Below are 17,977 nucleotides of genomic sequence, written 5' to 3' on the forward strand. Positions count from 1 at the left end.
GTGTCTGCGCTCTCCGTGGCGCTCCCTGCAGCGCCCACGGCGAAGGAATTCTCGCCCCCCTGGAGCCGGCCGCAGAACTGGGATGTCAATCAGCGCGGGCTCAAACCTGCTTTTGCGTTTGCCCATTGTTTGAAGGGGCGGGACATCAGTTTTCGAGTTCCTTAATTGTACATTTTGTTCTTGAGATAAAAGCATAAAGACACAAAAAGAAAACAACTTGGGAGACTTGCTTTGCTTTAAGGTGGTGACTCCACAGCCTTAGCATTTCCTATAGCACCATGAACTGCTGCCTGTGGCTTTGAAAAATAAACTTTTCCCAGTATTTTAGACAAAGCGTTTTTAGTGTCTTTTACAAAGTAAGTATTTACTTAAGCACTAAGAGAAATATTGCAATTTTTTTTTTTCCATTTAAAAGGACAGGCTTTTTAAAGATGTTATTTTACTTTTGGGCGTTAGATGCCCAACCCATGCACGATGAGGCGATCTCAAAATGCAGCTGGAGTTCTGACTTGACGCTCATGCCACAGAAAGCTGAGCACACTCCCAAATTTTGTAGGACCAAGTCATAAGTTAACAAAATGACTTCCAGAAACATCACCCATTAAAGTGCTACAAACATCAGTGAAAGATGGCACGCACTCTTTATTAGCCACATCACTATGGTCCCTAGTTTATGTTGCTGATTAATTTACTCATTACAATGAGATTAGAGCCCAAGTGCCATGACTAATCAGGTACATAAGGTTCCAGTGAAATGAAAGTAGGTGAGAAAAAATCCCAGACCCAAATGAGTACTCCGCACTCGCTTTGCAAACATTTCATGAGATATACATGACAATAAAAGCCATGGTATCAGGGCCGTGATTTTCTTGCAGTTATTTATGCGCTATTTATGTGTTACCAGCTGCTTTTGTGCTCCATGCAATCTTCAGAAGTACTTAAATTCTTAATAAGAGGATTCAACGATCCAAATCACTCTTCTACCAAGAAACGCCCTACCCAAAGCTACTGTATGAGTTTTACGTTTGTTCTCCTTTGAAAATAAACAAATTCATATTCCAGGAAATAGCTGAAGCAAATTCCCAAGGCAGCAGTCCGAAATCAGGGGGAAGGGCCAACTCCTCCACCATGGCGCAGAGAGTGCGGCACTGTAGGGCAGGGAAAGCCCACCGGGACCTCTCCATAGCACACACTGGGGCAGCCTCACAGATCCAGGGACCTCTGTCAGCACCATCCGCGGCTTTCTGACACCTGACCGACCTCGGAGTGCCCGAACGCCCGGCTTCGCCCCTTCCTTTCCCCTGGAGCCCTGGCCCCTGCGCTGAGCTCCGGAGGGGCCCGGCTCCATGGCAGTTCTCCCACCAGAGCCCCTCCGCTGAAAACACCACTGCACTTTTTTTTTTTTGTTAATTGCTAGATGTAACTAAGCCTCAGATTATTTTTTTTAACTCGATCTACACATGCAGAAGGCGGAATGTGATGATTTTTATGCCCACATGCTTCACTGCCAGAGTATTCACCAGAGGAGGCAGGAAGGAAAAGGCTGAGATCACAACAGGAAGGAGGGGGAAGATTTCAAGGTGTGGAGATGCATGAAAAGAAACTCAGGGGAGGATGACCTGATAAAGTGTAGCGTAGAATAATCTCTCCCTTTCATCCTTCTCCCCTTGAATAGTTCTGGGGAGGGTGGGCAAGACCTGCAGGCTGGGGAGGAGGACAGGCTGGGAACAGAGTAAAGAAGTTCAACCAATATGAGGCAAGGGAATCAAACAGGAATGCAGGCATGAAAACAGAGGTGGAGATGGTTCCCTAAAATGAGGGAGAAGGACCATGGGAAAGAAAAGCAGTTATTAGGGTATTGGGAGAAAGATGGGGAACAAATAAAAGGGTGAAAGAAAAATATTAAGTGAAGCAAATTCCAGCAAAGATGGAGGTGCCGTTTTTGTATCGTCTTACATTGGATGAGAAAATGCCATCAAGCCATACAATGAGTTTAACAAGCAGGGAGACTGTTTAACAAGGAAGGACTTCTGCTAGGGTTTTAAAACAGCTGGATATACATAACTCTCTCGGCTCACAGAGACTAATAAGATTCCTTCCTTCCTTCCTTCCTCCTTTCCTTCCCTTCCTTTCCTTCCCTCCCTCCACCATCTTCCTTCTCTTTCCTTCCAACAGTTATTTAACTCTTCATCTCTATTGTTGATACAAATCAGATGAACTGGAAACATCATTTTATTCTACTGGCATTGGTAAAATGCATATATATTTTTGGTAGATATAAATTATTTTTAATGAATGTTTTTGCTTGATTTTATACAAAGCAGTAGCAGAATCACATTGCTGTCCTTTGAAATTCTTCCTTCAGGAGGATTTTTGCATCTCTTAATTAACAAATTGCTCACAAGCAAATCTACCATCAACAGTACAGAAAATGCCAAATCAAATGTTGGTCAAGTCAACATAAAACGATTATCTGAAGTGCGAGTAACTTTGAATTATATTCATATTTAACCTTGGTGGGGTTTTTAAAAATTATTTTAAAATAAATATTACAAAATTAATGTCTGAAAGAGCAAGTTATATATTGTTAAGACTGTTAGGATTCCAGCGTATTCATGTGTTCCCTTTAAAAAGCTTTAATGAAACAGCAGATGTCTATATATTTATATACACATATTGATATATAGCAAGAGAGATGTATGTGTTAGTGTTTATGTGTGTGTATATATATATATATATATGCCTTATATACATAGTACATTCAGTCAGATACAGTTATATACCAAGTCCCATCTGTTAGCTAAGGGATCCGAATTTTAAAGCATATTCCTGATTCTACCCTTATAGGTACTGAAAACAGGACCATCTTTAACCTCCATCTTTAGAAAGAAAATTGTCTTAGAAGTCAAGGGCTGAAGAAAAGCAAGTGCTTTACTCATCCTTTCTATAACTGCTACTGGGAGATGTCTAAAAAAAGTACTATTATACTTTCTTGGTAGGAAACCTAAAAATAAAGCTATTATTTAGTAAGTTCAAACCATAACCCTACATTGATTCAAAGGACACAGAAGGACAGTCAGATGTGTGAATCCTTTCTGAGGGCATGGGTATCTGTTACACTGCAAGAACAGGAAGTCTATTCTCTACTTCATGTTGACTTAACTTTTTAAGAAATATTTTGACCACTTAAAGATGGGGAAGAAGGAAACTGCAGAACCGCAGCCACTACAGAGACAACTTCCTGTGGGTTTTGTGGTGTGTGTGGCTCTGAAAGGGAACAATTCATATAAGATCTTTCAGAGATAGCAGACAGTTTTGCTGCCCTATGAGGTAGTTGTGGGATGCTTAGCTATAAATACGCCAATATATTAGCAATTATGTCATGCGGTTTAGTTGATATTGTACATTCTGTATTTGTAGTTGCCACATGGTTTCAGCATTTCAGGAACAAGAAAAAAGGGGAAGAGAAAATAAGGAGTTCACCACAAGAGAAGAAAATATCTGTTTCTACCTTAAGTAAAAAAGTGGTTTCCAGAAAGCTGTGGGAAATCCATGTCCTCAAAATTACACAGAACTTGTGTCTTGATGAATCAAGTCCCTAGGGAAAAAATTAATGTAGTAATGATGCCTAGTAATGATTCTTATCTTCCTCCCACTTCCACACAGCTGAAACTTGCTTCCTATACTTACTGACTCTTTAAAGGGCTGTGTATCACTGCATTGCCTCTTCTGAAAACACTGCAGATAATTGCTCAATATACAGGGAATAGAGGCTTCCAGTAATTCACTGCCTCTTACATACTGGAACTCTTAGACAAAGACAAAATCCCAGAATCTGTACTTCACCTCTCATTAAGAGGTTAAAGCACATATCTGAAAAACACACCAGAGGCTGGATATGCTCAGAATGGGAATAAACCCAACATCTTCATACAGTCAGCCTGTCTTACTCCTGCTGTTTAAACTCATGGTTATTTCTTGTTTAACACCTTAAAAATAGTACTAGGTTTAACACAGTGCAAGGGCATTTTTTCTATTCAGCCTAAACACCACTTCAACTTTCAAGCAAATGGGAAATGTACAAATAGAATTAAAAGTAGGTTGGAGTGGCAACACCACATTATTGTCTGCCTTAAAATACTTGAAGAATGTATCACTGTAGAGCTGAAATCTAGTCTCTTTGGTTATTATTTCAGGATATCCTTAAAAAAGAAACTCGTCTCCTCGGTTTAGACCAGGTCTTGGAGAATCTTTGTCATCTGTATAATTGTTTAGAGACAAAATCTGAGATTACTGTTGAAGAAAATGTTATTTGTGAGTTTTACTTGTGCTTCATGGCAGCAGAGCTAATTTATTACAGAAATTCGTTACAGAAATGTTATGTAACTATTCTACTTCCCATCTCAGTCGTTTTATGAACAGGACTGTAAAATTCAATGCACTGCAGCCGATCCAGGCTGATTTTACAAAACGCTTCACTGTTAAGTAGCCACTGGATGTCAAAATGTCAGATATTCAGAACTGTTCTACTTTCTCCAGGTTTATTTGGTAGAGAGGGGACTGTTAAAATAATCAAAGACAGCTGTGAAACTTCAGCAGGCACAAATTCAGAGCTGATGTGATTCCAGTCCCAGAAAGTCACACTGCAGAGAGCACCACAGATGCTCCACTGATCTAGAATTCTTATTTCTCATATTTCGCTTTTAGAGAGCATGACTAGCAGTTCATCCTAAAAAGTGCTTGCCCGGACAACAAGCAACAAGCACCAAAGATTAACTGCACAGGCAACTTTAGAAAGTAAAATGAAGACAGAATACACACAGGCCTCCTTACTTACAAACACTGAGTGATTTGTAAAGGTAGTCCCGGACCAGCTTAACAAAATTGATTCATTTAATTACCTTTCTGGCAAACAACTCTGTATCCAAACCCAGAAATTTTCCAGGAACCCTCGCAGAAGATACAAAGTGACAAAACTGTTCTCTGAAACCCAAAGAGAAATCATCACTAAGAGAAGGATGGAAGATGGGGAGAAAAGGAGGTTGCAGAGGTGTGGTTTTCTAAGCCAGATAGTTTTGAAAGGTGATACCACTTCTACAGTTTCTTGAGCACAAATATCAGACCTGAAATGAGTACTACAGGAAATTATCATGACTCATTTTTGTTAGTGAGAAGGGCATGCATACAGAAAATGAAAATATGTACTGAAAATTGTTATATTCAACAAAAAAATATATACTGAAAATTGTTACACTGCTAAAAATGTTTATAGATAATGATCCAAAAGTGTGAGCTCATCTGCTTCTTAATTCTTCATACCAAAAAGACTTTATTGCATAATTGCAAAAAATGTAGAAACTTAGATTACTGAACTTTATAACCTATAATCTATTTTTATTGCCACTCAGCTTTCATCTTTTAAAATCTCAAATTTATTTTTATCCTCTGCCCTTTCGTATTACAACTGGTACAAGACTCCATCTATTCTTTTAAAATTCACATGCACAAATCCATCAAGTCAAGGAACTAACAACGTGCTTAAAAGTAGGAACACCAGATTATACCCAGTTAATCCCAGTGTGATCTTTACCTTAGTTGGTAGCTCTGTCCTAGTAGCACCTGCTTTACAAGAGCAACTTCAGTCAGGTTTAGAGGAGGTAAGTAAGGTAAGTTCCTGATGGTCACGCCCATAGGGTTATGAACCCTTTCCATCTTGGTATTTGCTTTTGCTTTTGTTTCTACCTCCAAATATTAAAAACAGTTTTAAAAACAAAGGTACTTTAAAGAGATCACTGTTTGTGTCACTGGAAGAAACTCAGGTTATCTTGTGTGTACCCCCTGCAGGCTTCTTAACTATATATTATTGGATGATTGTATTACACAGTGGTGTCACCACTGGCCTGAGATGGTTTTGTTGGGGCTCCCTTTCAAAATCATTATCATTCCAAAATACATTAAACCTGAAACATGAGTGCATAAAACATTATTGTGTTATAAAACACTACAGCAGAACATAGTTTTATGACTTTTAACTCCACATTTCAATAATCCACACTACACCCTCAAGAGATCTTATTTAAGACACGTTCATTGAGCACCACATACTATCCATCCTAAGAGAGCTTTTCAGTCACTTTCAGTCTGTAGCAACTAAGCAGACATCTGGTTATCTGTGATATTATATATTCTATTTTAGCTGTGTCTGCAATCAATAGCAAAATTCAGCTCCCAGGGACAACATGTTTTGCAGCATGCCCTATTTCATCTGTAACTGTTTGGTTAATACTAATATTTTTAATTATATTAATAAAGGTCGCTACAAGTTTTTATAGTAAGTTAAAAAGTTTTCAGTGTATGTAACAGTTTCAACATGACAATATACAAGAGAGGCTACTAGAACAGAAAGTGCTTAGTTTGGAAGGATATTGCATTATTTCCTGACCTGTTGTTGTCAGGAAAGGAAAGCACGTCACGGGCTGGCTTTTATGTTTTGGTGTGTCACAGCACATGGAATCAGTGGGCAACATAAACTAATGTGATGAAAGCCCTGCATTCTTCTGACGTTACTTGACCACTCGTTTCTGCTCTTGCACTGTGTCATCCCTTCCATAGCTGCATCTTGCTAACTCTGTATGGGGATAACTGAAGTGATACTGGTTTAAAAATTATCCTTGGAGCACAGAGGCAGGAATAAGTAGCCAAAGATGGGGACTTTTTAAGCTGAACTTACCGGTAAAGGTAACATGCCTATGTATCTACACTTGCACAGCATTTACCTACGCTTCAAGCACAGAGATCACCTCAGCTGCAGATTTCTGAACCTGTGGGCAAAAGGCATCCTCTGCCTTATAGAGGTAGGGCACCTGTACCTCATCTGAGACAGGATGGCTTGCTTCACTCCTTGGATAATTGCATGTCATTTTTCCAGTAGTCCTGTATGATATGTCATCATGCATGTGCAAGAAATTCTTAGATGCTCACTTTTTTTTTAGTCTGGAGATTTATATAGTATTGGCTGTAAAAAGGCACAGTGAAACCAGTTTTAACTGAATCACTCAAAACTTTCAAAAAGTGTGCAGGCATTTAACACTTGGTGCCATTAACTGCAACCTGTAATGCATTTTCAGTAAGACATTTTTAGAAAAAAATAGATATGATTTTAGTTCAATATTTACAAAATCAAGTTTTGACCACAGACTAATACTGAGTATGCTTAACCCAGAAAACAAGAGGTTCAAAAAAAAGTGAAGTATTAAATGAGAATTTTTTTATGAGCCATCACACTGCCTATACTGATACAAAGTCCAAACTTCACTTACTTCTCTCAGTTGATTAGATTCAGTCCAGCTCTCTAGGCACTTACACTGCAAACAGATCTGTAAACTGATTTACATTTGCCAAACCAGAAGTTCTTCAGAGAAATTCACAGTTGACATCTGTCTCCGGGACTGTCAGGACTCAGCTCTGTTCTGCTAAAACTGGTTGTGCATCACCCAGGAAGCATTAGTATTTGGTAAAATATATTACTACAGGTGTATCTTTACTTAAACTCCAACTTTAAATCTAAGAAATACACAGTCAGAAATTTTCCTGGCTGCCTCAGTACCAGAGAAACCATCCCATTAGTATAGGACCACACATTCCACAACCTATATTACAGTGAAGCCCAGAAGCTCTAACCAGAACATTGCTTTAATCTAGCTAAACCTATACAGTCAGTACAGAAGGATTCAAAGCAAAAATATTTACAGTGCAAAGCTCAAAACCAACAGGGCAAATACTGTATTTACCACATGGCTGTTTCTCATCCAAGTGTTTAGGCCTCACAGAATCCACATTATATCAATTTCATTAGCTAAATCTTTTCTTTACACATCTGTCAGTTCAATGCTACGTGCCAGCTGAAAAACTGTAACTGTCACATCCTTTTTTAAAGTGTGAGATTATAATACTTGTGAAAAGTGCAAAAGCAAGAGCCTAGGGACAGAAATTCTTCTTGTTCTCCAAGCAGGTAAAGCAAGGACAAGCATTAAAGCAAGTTTCCCTGTGAAGTCCAGTCAGTGTGGCTGTTTTCAGTCTCTTGATCCCTCTGCCTGAAAGCTTGTTGAGTATTTCCAATGTTATGCTTTAGTCTAATAAAAGATACAGCTTCTCACCATAAAACTTGCTCCCTAGCTACCAAGTATTTCTGAAAGCCTTTTCAAAGCTGGAGAAACCAATTTTTGCCAAGTGTGCAAACCTTCATGAGTCACATAATACTCTGACTTCTGTTTTAAGATGAGTAAATATGATAATTTACAACAAGATGCTGAAGTGATTTATACAGTTTCTTATGATAAATGTAACAAGTGTTTTAAAGAAGGTCTTCCACAGAAATTTTATTTATTTTCCCATATTTTTCAAAAGCTTTTCTTTAGAAGCAGCCTTCAAAACAGACTTTTTTTTTCTCCTTAAGACCCAGTTATAAATACAGAGCTTGAAATCAGCCCTATGACTCTCCCCTGGCTGTGTGTCATACTGACATTTAACATCAAATACATGCGCTGCTGCTTTTTAGACATGCACTGCTGGACAAATAGATTGCCTACTACTTCTTAATATTTCTCTCAGGGTACCCATATGCTATTTTCACAAATGAGTATCTCTTTGGTTTCTGAATAATAGATGTCAAGACCAGGAAAAAAAAAAAAAAAAAAAAAAAAAAGCAAGCCTATCCTCAAGGTTATCACAGAAAGCATCCAAAACTACTTTACTAGAAGAAACACCTTCTTTGTACACTTGTCTTACAGTATGGACTAATTTTTTTCCAGCCTACTCCATTTCTCTAACTGTATCACTGCCCTGGCTGCACTAATAGGCTTTAATAGCCCTGACAAATTGATTATGAAGAAAATTAATTGTTTCTCTTTAGAAGTCCTGTAATCTGGAAGCAGTTGCAGGGGTTGACAGAGATTTACATGGAAGAGGAAAGAAGGTGGAGGCATTCTTCCCCCATGAATACCATAGTATTGCCATAACTCACATGAAACCTCCTCTCTCTGTTCCCCAGCCAGAGCTGCATCATGAGCAGTTAACCCACTCATTATTCTTGGCACAGAAATAAATTAGAGAGGTAATCACTGAATGCTTAGATAATTTCTAAAATCAGTGAAACAATCTCTACCTACATAAGCATATTCGAGAAGGATTACGAATCAAGTTTATTATATCTGCAAATGCACAAGATAATACAGTAGCTGTTGCCCTCATTATATTAAAACCAACAAATAAAATGTGAGCTTTGCAAAATTTTTGCTCATATATATGCAGGGTCAGCTTTATCCATGCATGGTCATGAAAGGCCCAGAGAAAAGGGTGTGAACATTGATGCTTCCCTGCAGCAGCACAAGCCCCATCTTGTACAACCTGTACAACCTGAGAACCAGCAGAGCAATAAGGTGAATGAGCCTTCAGAACATGTCAATGTCTTGGTACTTTATAATACTACAACACAAGTAATGAGATCTTATCAAAACGTGATTTAAAGTCATTACTTGAGCTGGATGGTGAGCACAGAAATATTGCTATTTGAATTTAAATTAAAATTTCATTAGGTATCATATTACATTTTAAAATTAGTATTTTGTTTCTAAGTGAACAGGGTTGATTGTGTAACTGAAGGCTATCTACATCACAGCCTTTTCCATGCCACTGCAAAAATAATTCCACTGGTCTCAAGGATAAGTTGACTGAGGTCTCTCAAATGTATGTTACATATGCAGATAAACTTAGTCTTTTTTTTAGATTAAAATTGTTATTTTCCATCTTCCTGCCTGCACTGAAAAGGCAAATATAGTCCTTACATGATCCTCCTCCAACTCTCCTTCCAAAAACTGTGTCATGTGTGACCAGTGAGGATGGCCAGTGCCCCAGCAATACACTATTGTGCAGCAGTCAGGGACAGAGAAAGGAACAGTCTTAGTGAGAAGTACACCTGGGGACAACCTGCTCTACCAGGATTCTATTATTCTCTAAACAGAATGAAAAATAGCACTCTAAAGGCCAGCATGTTCCCTGTTTTTAAAAAGATGGTGCTTGCACTTAAAACTGCAATTAATTCAGCCAACATATGCGGTCCTTTATTAAAAGGCTCTTTGAGTGTAAGGGTACAGACACCTGAAGAAGTCATGCATGACTTCTTGTCATGAAGTTGTTCGGGATTTCTGGTTCATTCAGTGTGGAGTCAGCTGTGGGCTGCATCCCTTGAACAGTCCCTCTCACTGTCCAGGGAGGCACCTGGAACACAGTTCTGGTGTTCCCCACAGTCTGCACTGACTGAGGAAAAGCAGCTTCCACCCTCTGCCGAAGGACTCCACCAAAACCCTCCCCGAGGAGCTGTCAGAGGACGCAGTGAGTCAGGACAGTGCCTCTGGAGGCACCTTGGCAGCGCACCCGCTCTGACCCGCTCTGCTCACTTAGCCATGCTCCATCTGCACGCCACAGCCCCGCTCCCCCCGCCAGCACTCCTGCCATGGAAACCTTCTCCAGACTCCAGAGGAGCCTCCCTCCCTGCATTGCTAATATATTTAGAAACTACTCTGTTGCTGCAGTGAATTACAAAAGAAACAAATGCACCCTTATATAACATTATTACAATTATATTGCAGTGTTTGCCTCAGAGAGACAGCAGCACCTCAGCTACCAAGGTTCTACCACATTAAGGGGGAGAAGACACCACATAGCTGGAGCACTGTATCTTGCATAGAAATAGAGGTATAATGGGATACTTGGATTGAGGATATCCCCTTACTCCATCAAAAAGTTATGCTTATATAAATCTTAAATGACTTGTAGCATGAAAACAAATTGCTAGGTCGCCAGCTGAGATTTCAACTCCTTTTGAGTCTCTAATTATGCTTGAACAGCTCTTGAAAACACCAAAATCTGTTTTTGACTGCATAGCAAAGCCTGGAATGGGCAAGACAAATATTGTAGTAACCTTCATAAGCAATCTGATAGTTATTGTGGAATCTGTCCTCTCCCCTTTATCTTCTCAGGGGAAGTTGGTGCTGATTATGAAAACACCTTTAACAATAAGATGTTCCAGAAACAGATCATTTTGTTTATCTATTTTTAACATTTATTTCAATATGTTAAGCAAACACTTAATTTCTGATGTTAGCGTTCCATTTCCATTCTCTGCTATATGGAAGAAGTACTTAATAGACATACTTTGATGTCAGTACAGATTCACAGACAGATAATTTTCTTCTGAACAAACTTGTTTCTGTAAATACAAATGCAGTGCAAACGTAACTGGCACAATCCTGTCTGTGGTAACAGCTGTTATTAAATCATACCTGTTTCTATTGTCAGGGATGTTTAATAACCTCCACTTCATAACGAAAGGGCAAACAACTGTGACTACACCCGTATTTTAGCAGCAGCAGGATACAGATGTTAAATTCTGGACTGTACTAGCCTCACATTCCTCCAGCTTTGTAAATGGCCTCAAAGCCAGTGTTTTTCATTTTTCTTTTTTAGCTTTTTTGTCTATCTTTATATGGAGATAATTTACTAGGCTCTTTGACTTTGCTATGTCATATATCTGAGGAAAAAAACAGTGCAAAATACAAAGCAAGAAGCATATGATTTTTTAGCATTCCTTCTTCAAGCATTTTATAGACCTTTTCAGGAGAAAATACTCAATGTTCACAGAGAATTCTCTTGTATGACCTTATTACTGTCACCTCTCCCTTGCAGAGGAGGATCACTGAGGTACAAACAGCACCAACGCCTGGGTTTTTCCACCCTGCTGCCATGGCATGCTCAGGGACCTTGGGTTAATCACTTCTCTGTACATCAGTAAAACATCAATGGGGGCTATATGGCCAAATAAATACAACGAAGAAACTTTTTATGTGCTTTAAAAATTGACTGGTGGTACATAAAGGCACACTCTAGCTGTAAACTTGTAATTGAAAAAGACAAAATTAGGACAAATATTGGTAGCTATTCTTAAAAATGCATGCAACTTGCACATTCAGTCATTAATATTTTTATTTCTGTTTGTCTTTCCTGAGTGCCTTAAAGGGGTTGTTACTTCAGCAAGGTACCTTATCACAGCTAATTAAGTACTGGTAAAATATGGGACTTTGTTGAAACCTACATTACACTGCAAAAGACAAACTGATTTTTAATTTCTTCATTATTACCACTTCAATTCCTCCTTCAGCATTACAGTTGTGTAATCTCTACCCTTGGAGGTTTGCAAGATCTGACTGGTTACAGCCCTGAGCAACCCGGTCTGGCCTCAGAGCTGCCCCTGCTTTGAGAAGAGGCTGGAGCCCTTGTTAGCTCCCTCCTAACCTGAATTACTCCATGATCCTTTCTGGCAGTTTCTTTCTGTCTTCTTTCTGATGTTTTTCAGGATTTCCCTTATAAGCTTGGGACTCTTATAAAATGATTGTTGTCTTGGTAGAAAATTCAGGTCTCCAGTCTTTCTTAAGATTTTTTATGAAGGATTCAGTATATTGCAGGAAAACCAGTACTTCCGGCAGATTTGCATATTATTCAGTTTTGATTAAAATGTTGGTTTTTCCAAATCTGGAACTTTCACAAAATTGAAGGGAAAAAATCCCCAGGTTATTTATACTTTTCTGCTCTTCTACATAATCTCTGCTACTTTTTAATTGCCGTCTGTATGTTTCAAATTTTAGGTACTGCCCTGTTGTGCCTGAGCTATTGCCTTCCTGGCTTTCCAGAAACTGATTTGAAGGAACTTGAAGTAAACATTTAAAGTGATTAAAGCCCTGCAAAGGATGGTGAGTTACATGTGAAAATCTCTCTTCTGAATTATCTTTTTCCTAGTGAAAATTAGAATTTCTCAAGGTATTCACTTCAGTATTAGCTTGTGTTTACAACAGAATATTAATTTTGTATTCTGCACATTCTCAATGTCCCTAACTAGCTTCGTAAAGTATTTTCCAACTCCATTAGAGATCAGTTTTTCAAGCTTCTTAAGTAACAGCAGTGAGTTTTATTATACCTTTTCCCCCTCTCTCTACTGACAGGAGGCATTACTGCCATTTGGCAAACACTGTGCTTTTACTTTTTTTCCCTATTCCTTTCTCAAAGGGATTTATAAGAGTTATAAAAAGCAGGTCAGCTCTGCAAGCACCTATACACAAATTTCTGCTGTTTTTAAAAGGTAATGTGAAAAGAAAATAATTTACATTCAAAACTTATTTAAAAGATTGCTGAAGCCAGGAACCAAAAGAAGGAAACTAGAAAATGATCAACTAAGATCCAGTTGTTTTTACTTCCATCTTATCTATACTTGGTTTTTCCAGCAAATTTCAGCAGATTTTTCAGTTGTTGCCATTTTATCTCCTTTAAGCACCATTCAGTATGCAAACATAATCACTTTCAGTATTTTTCTTTTATGGATTTAAGAACTGTAATGCTAGACCAAAATATCTTTTTTTTCCCCCCCTGCCTTGCAATACAAGCTGGTATAAATGGCTCCAGTGAGTAATTTTCCTTAAGGGCCACTACATAAGTCTGGCATATTCTCTGACTATCCACATTACTGAAGGTTGCTTACAGCTTTGAGCAAAACAGTGAGCGTACTGCCATCCTCATGATCAGGCATCCAAGGAGAAAACACTTTTGATAAGTTACAGAAAAAAAGGACTCTCTGTTTGCTCAAACACTTGCACACTTCAGCTTCCTGCCAAAGCCTGTTCACACTTCAAGCTCCTGCTGGATTCTGGATATGCAAGCCCAGCAATCTACCCATTATCAGTGAGTCACCATGGCATGATTATCCTATGATTAAACCACTTTTGCTTCCTTTTGCTGCGGCCACTCCACACTGGAGCCTTTCCAAATAAGTCCACATCCTCCTGCTCAGAGATCAGTTGATCTCTTCAGTACCCGACGTTCGAGATTGTAGCACCAAGGATTGCTGGACTGAGCACCACTGACACGTGAAAAATTACAATGCCAAACTTAATAATTTCTATGATTATCTGTTTGTCCTCTTAGCCAGTTCGTCCAGGACAATCAGCACCATTTTTCAATTGTGGCAAGCCATGTGGAGGAAGCACTGTCAAGACTTTCTGGTGCCATGGTAATGACTATAAAGGAGCCACTGCACAAATGAGTAGGGAATACAGGAGAGAATGAGCAGAAAAGGTGATGCTAAAATGTGGAGCTGGAAGGTGGGTAATAGTTGTTCGGGGGGACTGGAACGTATTCAGATCTATTTTCATCAATGTAAACTTAACCCACAAATCAAACGGAATCCAGTGCAGTAATAAAAGTGACAGATAACTCACAACAAAATAGGGGCATGAGGTGGGCCTTCTGGAAAAAGCCTCAACCAACCACAATAATCACATAAGCAGTCTCTAAAACTCAGCCCGACTCAGTCCCCTGTAGCACTATGAAATAGTGGGCAGCACAGGATGGACATGCACAGCAGCATTCCAGTTCTGCCTTGGAACCCCAGCAATGGAAATGGCCACAACTCTCTTTGCTTCCTTGTTTGAGATCTGTGGCTCTTTGTTACATCCCTCTAGGTTTTTGTGCCTTAAAGATAAATCTTGTCAGCCAGAGACAGTGTCCCTCTGGTGTTTTATGGAATGTTTCTGCTCTCTTTTGTGATGTACTGAGAGGTATTTTCTCTGTGTATTGTAAGCTGGTAGCTGCTATAACCTAGGCAGTACAACAAGATGCCTGTTCTCGAAGACTGTCAGTACTATTTTTTAGACGTTTGCAAAACGGTGGTGTCCTTAAAAGAACAACCCCATCATGCAGAGGACTGAAGGAAAACTCTAATTTAACTAAAGAGCCCTAAAGCTGCCTCAGTTCAGACTTGTTCCCAAGAGAACATTGCTGGGAGCCAACTACCGCCACTTCCTTCTTTGCTTTCTGTTGCTGGCAAGACTGAATCTATTTTTTACTGACATGCCACTTATAATATGCTGTGAAATGCAGACAAAATGCAAAGAGAAATTGCAAGCTGTCTTGATAAACATTTGACATCAGTTTCCAAAGCCTGGAAATAGTTTTGTGGTGCTCTGAACTCAGGTAAGGCAGCAATGGTATAACAGCAGTACACAGCATTTTTGGACTATAATTGCACAGAAGAAATGTCAGCTGTGAGACAAACAGCTCCCTTCTGTGAAAGAGCATATTCTAGCATCTTTATATTCAGACTACTGTACAGAGTCGCTCTTCATCAGTAACATGCCTGTGCTTCTGACTTTCTCAGTAACTGCCCAAGTCACTTAATTTGTTGTTTGATTGGCTATGAAGTAAAAATAAAATATGTAAGGACCTTTGTAAACCAGTTCAAGATATTGTGATGGATGTGTTATATAGATGCTATTTATTATGGTAATAATTTCTTTGCTACATTCACAATTTTCTTATCTAGGTCCAAAGAGAATTGAAAACATCTTGATAATATTTCACTGACACTCTACTTTGCAGCTTGGATTTTAAACATGGGTGTCCTCCCCTGCTCAATCGACTTTCAGCCTTGTTCTCTCCAAGCATTTTCCTGATCCCCTGACAGGAGTTGCTCTGTCATTTGTGCTGCTTCAGCAGTCTCAAACTCCTGACTGCCTTTAACCTACTGAATCACTTCCTGAATTTATGTGATGCCTGTAAACTTCTCTCCACCTGGATCTGAAGATGAGCATTTCAATCAGTTTCTCCACTCTAGCAAACTCACATGGCTGGAATTAATTTTACAAGACAGTAATTTTTGCTGCATTTTAAATCCAGCTTTCTTTTTGCCATCTCTGTCATTTTGCTTTTACTTTGCTAGGTATTGCATCTGCAATTACTTTGATAGAGTTTATACTCCTTTCTTTCTGTTTCTTTTTGTAAATAGTTTTGAACAACAACAAAAATAATGTTATCTAAGGATGCAGGTACATTTACAAAATGTCACAAAAACATATTTTTGGCAATAATCCCAGAACAAAACAAAGATATTCTGGGAAGGCATCCATTTAAAAATGAATTCTATTCTAAACCAGGGATCCCTGTGCTTTTTCAGTGGAATGAGTTCTGTCATTCCTTACCCACAGCTGTGAGAACCTTACACACAGTAAGGTCCTCACTGCAATGAGTTAAGAGTCATGGAGTTACAACACTGCCCCATATCTACATATCTTTCCTCACATTCCCCTGACTGAAGCCTCCCATCTGCTGCCAGCATCCCTCTTTCCAGCTTGCAGCAGCACAGTAACCACAGAAATTATCTGCAAGGGGAAAATTATATCTACCTCATTTTCAGTTGTCTTTTAAAGGAGTTAACAGCTGGAAATAAAGGGAAGAAGCAGCAGCTGGTTATTTCTGCAATGTAATAATGAGGAGAGCATTACAGTGGAAGTTCTTCCACTTCTTCTAGCTCTGTGGAAGAACTTGTGGAGTTCGTTCACTGAGTGCAAGATCAAAGAATTTTAAAGATGTCCTTCCATTCCAGTCCCCTGCTCACCAAGTGACCCTGCAAAATTAAATTAAGTTTCTACCTGTCCATATTTCTTTGGGCAGATACAGCATTTAATTCCTTCTGGAAGGTGCAGCCCAGGGGAAGGCAAGTCCTATCTGTATTGCCTGGACACTGTCCATGCCTGTGTAAATTAGCAGAATGCTACAAGCACACTTCCCCACGCTCAGTGGATGCCCTATGATGGGAGCTGGAGTGGGGAAAAAGCAGGCCTCCTAGCATCAAGTGTATGATGGGAATTCTCTCCTGGACTCTCACAAGCCTTCTGAATTTCTCCATGTCACTGCAGCACAAGGGAGGAAATCAGATTCCCAGTTGAGCTAAGGGGAAAACAGAACCCTTACTCAACAAGACAGTGTATTTCTTTGACTGACTGTCAGAAGTAAAAAGAGTTATAAAAATTACACTCATAGCCTGAAAAATAAAACTTTATGTAAGCTAAACCTAAACAGAGACTAAAGCTCTAGAAAAGTGCTGGAGGACCAGGCTGGCAAGGGGACACTTACTGTGAATACCAGGCTTCCACATCCTTCTGCATGCCTACTGCTTGTGGCACTGCTGAGGCCTCAGGAAAAAACACAGTTGCACCCCAGCCCATTGTAAATTCTGCTTTATTTCTGACTCCTTGTCGTTTTCCTTAGAATAAATACTAACATTTTTTATGTTTCTATATCTGAAACAGAGCATATAAAATAATGATATGGTACATTACAGTTACTTTCAGGCATGCACAGGAGACACTCCTAGAATCCATTTGCAACACCAGCCTCAATCATATTACAGCCAAAATTGCAGTTCTGCAGAGGGATTGCAGTGCCATGTGGGATGAAAAGATGGTTTATATGGTATTACAGTGTTTCCAGATTTCCACTCTGCAGATGGTCATGGCATTATCCACATGACTCCTACTGTAATACCAGAACCACATAAGTCATTTATAAGTAACTGATATGTCCCAGCACCTTACAGTGCACTGTGCAGTATTCACAGCTGAAGAGACAATGCAAAAGGAACATTAGCATTTCTCCTTGTCTTAATTTTATAGAGAGCATATATACATCCAGGAAAAGTAGAAAAGCAGAACAAATACTGATATACGTTAGCTAGCGCATGAAAATGTCAGAACTTCCATTAAATATGATAATCTAACACACAACAGAACATGGGCAGAGAAAATAAAATATTATTTTGTGTTGTGGTCAAAGTCTCTGAAAATACTGTTATCATTGATCTGAATTCACTCGAATAATTGGCAATTACTTTGTTACTGGAGAAAGAGGTGTCTAATTGCTAGGAACGACCCTTCTGTCTTTGTTTTCCGTTCTCTTTCTTCTTTCATTGGACTAAATAGATATACACTTTATTTTTGTCTTTTCTTAGGATAAGATGTAATATAATAGCTTCTAAAAAAGTTAGTAACAGGAGACAGGAGTTGAAAAATACCAAGGAATACAAAATAAGTTGTATGGC

At 39.1% G+C, this 17,977-nt stretch overlaps 1 protein-coding gene and 1 long non-coding RNA gene across 9 annotated transcripts in view; one reads left to right on the forward strand and one right to left on the reverse strand.

Annotated features, from left to right (window-relative positions):
- Positions 1-17,977, reverse strand: part of TJP1 (tight junction protein 1) — a 190,283-nt gene that overhangs the window by 67,501 nt on the left and 104,805 nt on the right. The gene's annotated exons all lie outside the window — the stretch shown is intronic.
- On the forward strand, positions 12,261-15,679 carry LOC108447525. Its single transcript, XR_001863128.1, has 3 exons — positions 12,261-12,623; positions 12,699-12,803; positions 14,029-15,679. It is a non-coding gene; the product is annotated as an uncharacterized LOC108447525 (long non-coding RNA).

The sequence above is a fragment of the Corvus brachyrhynchos genome, unplaced genomic scaffold, assembly GCF_000691975.1.
Source record: "Corvus brachyrhynchos isolate BGI_N302 unplaced genomic scaffold, ASM69197v1 scaffold200, whole genome shotgun sequence".
Taxonomy (NCBI): Eukaryota; Metazoa; Chordata; class Aves; order Passeriformes; family Corvidae; genus Corvus; species Corvus brachyrhynchos.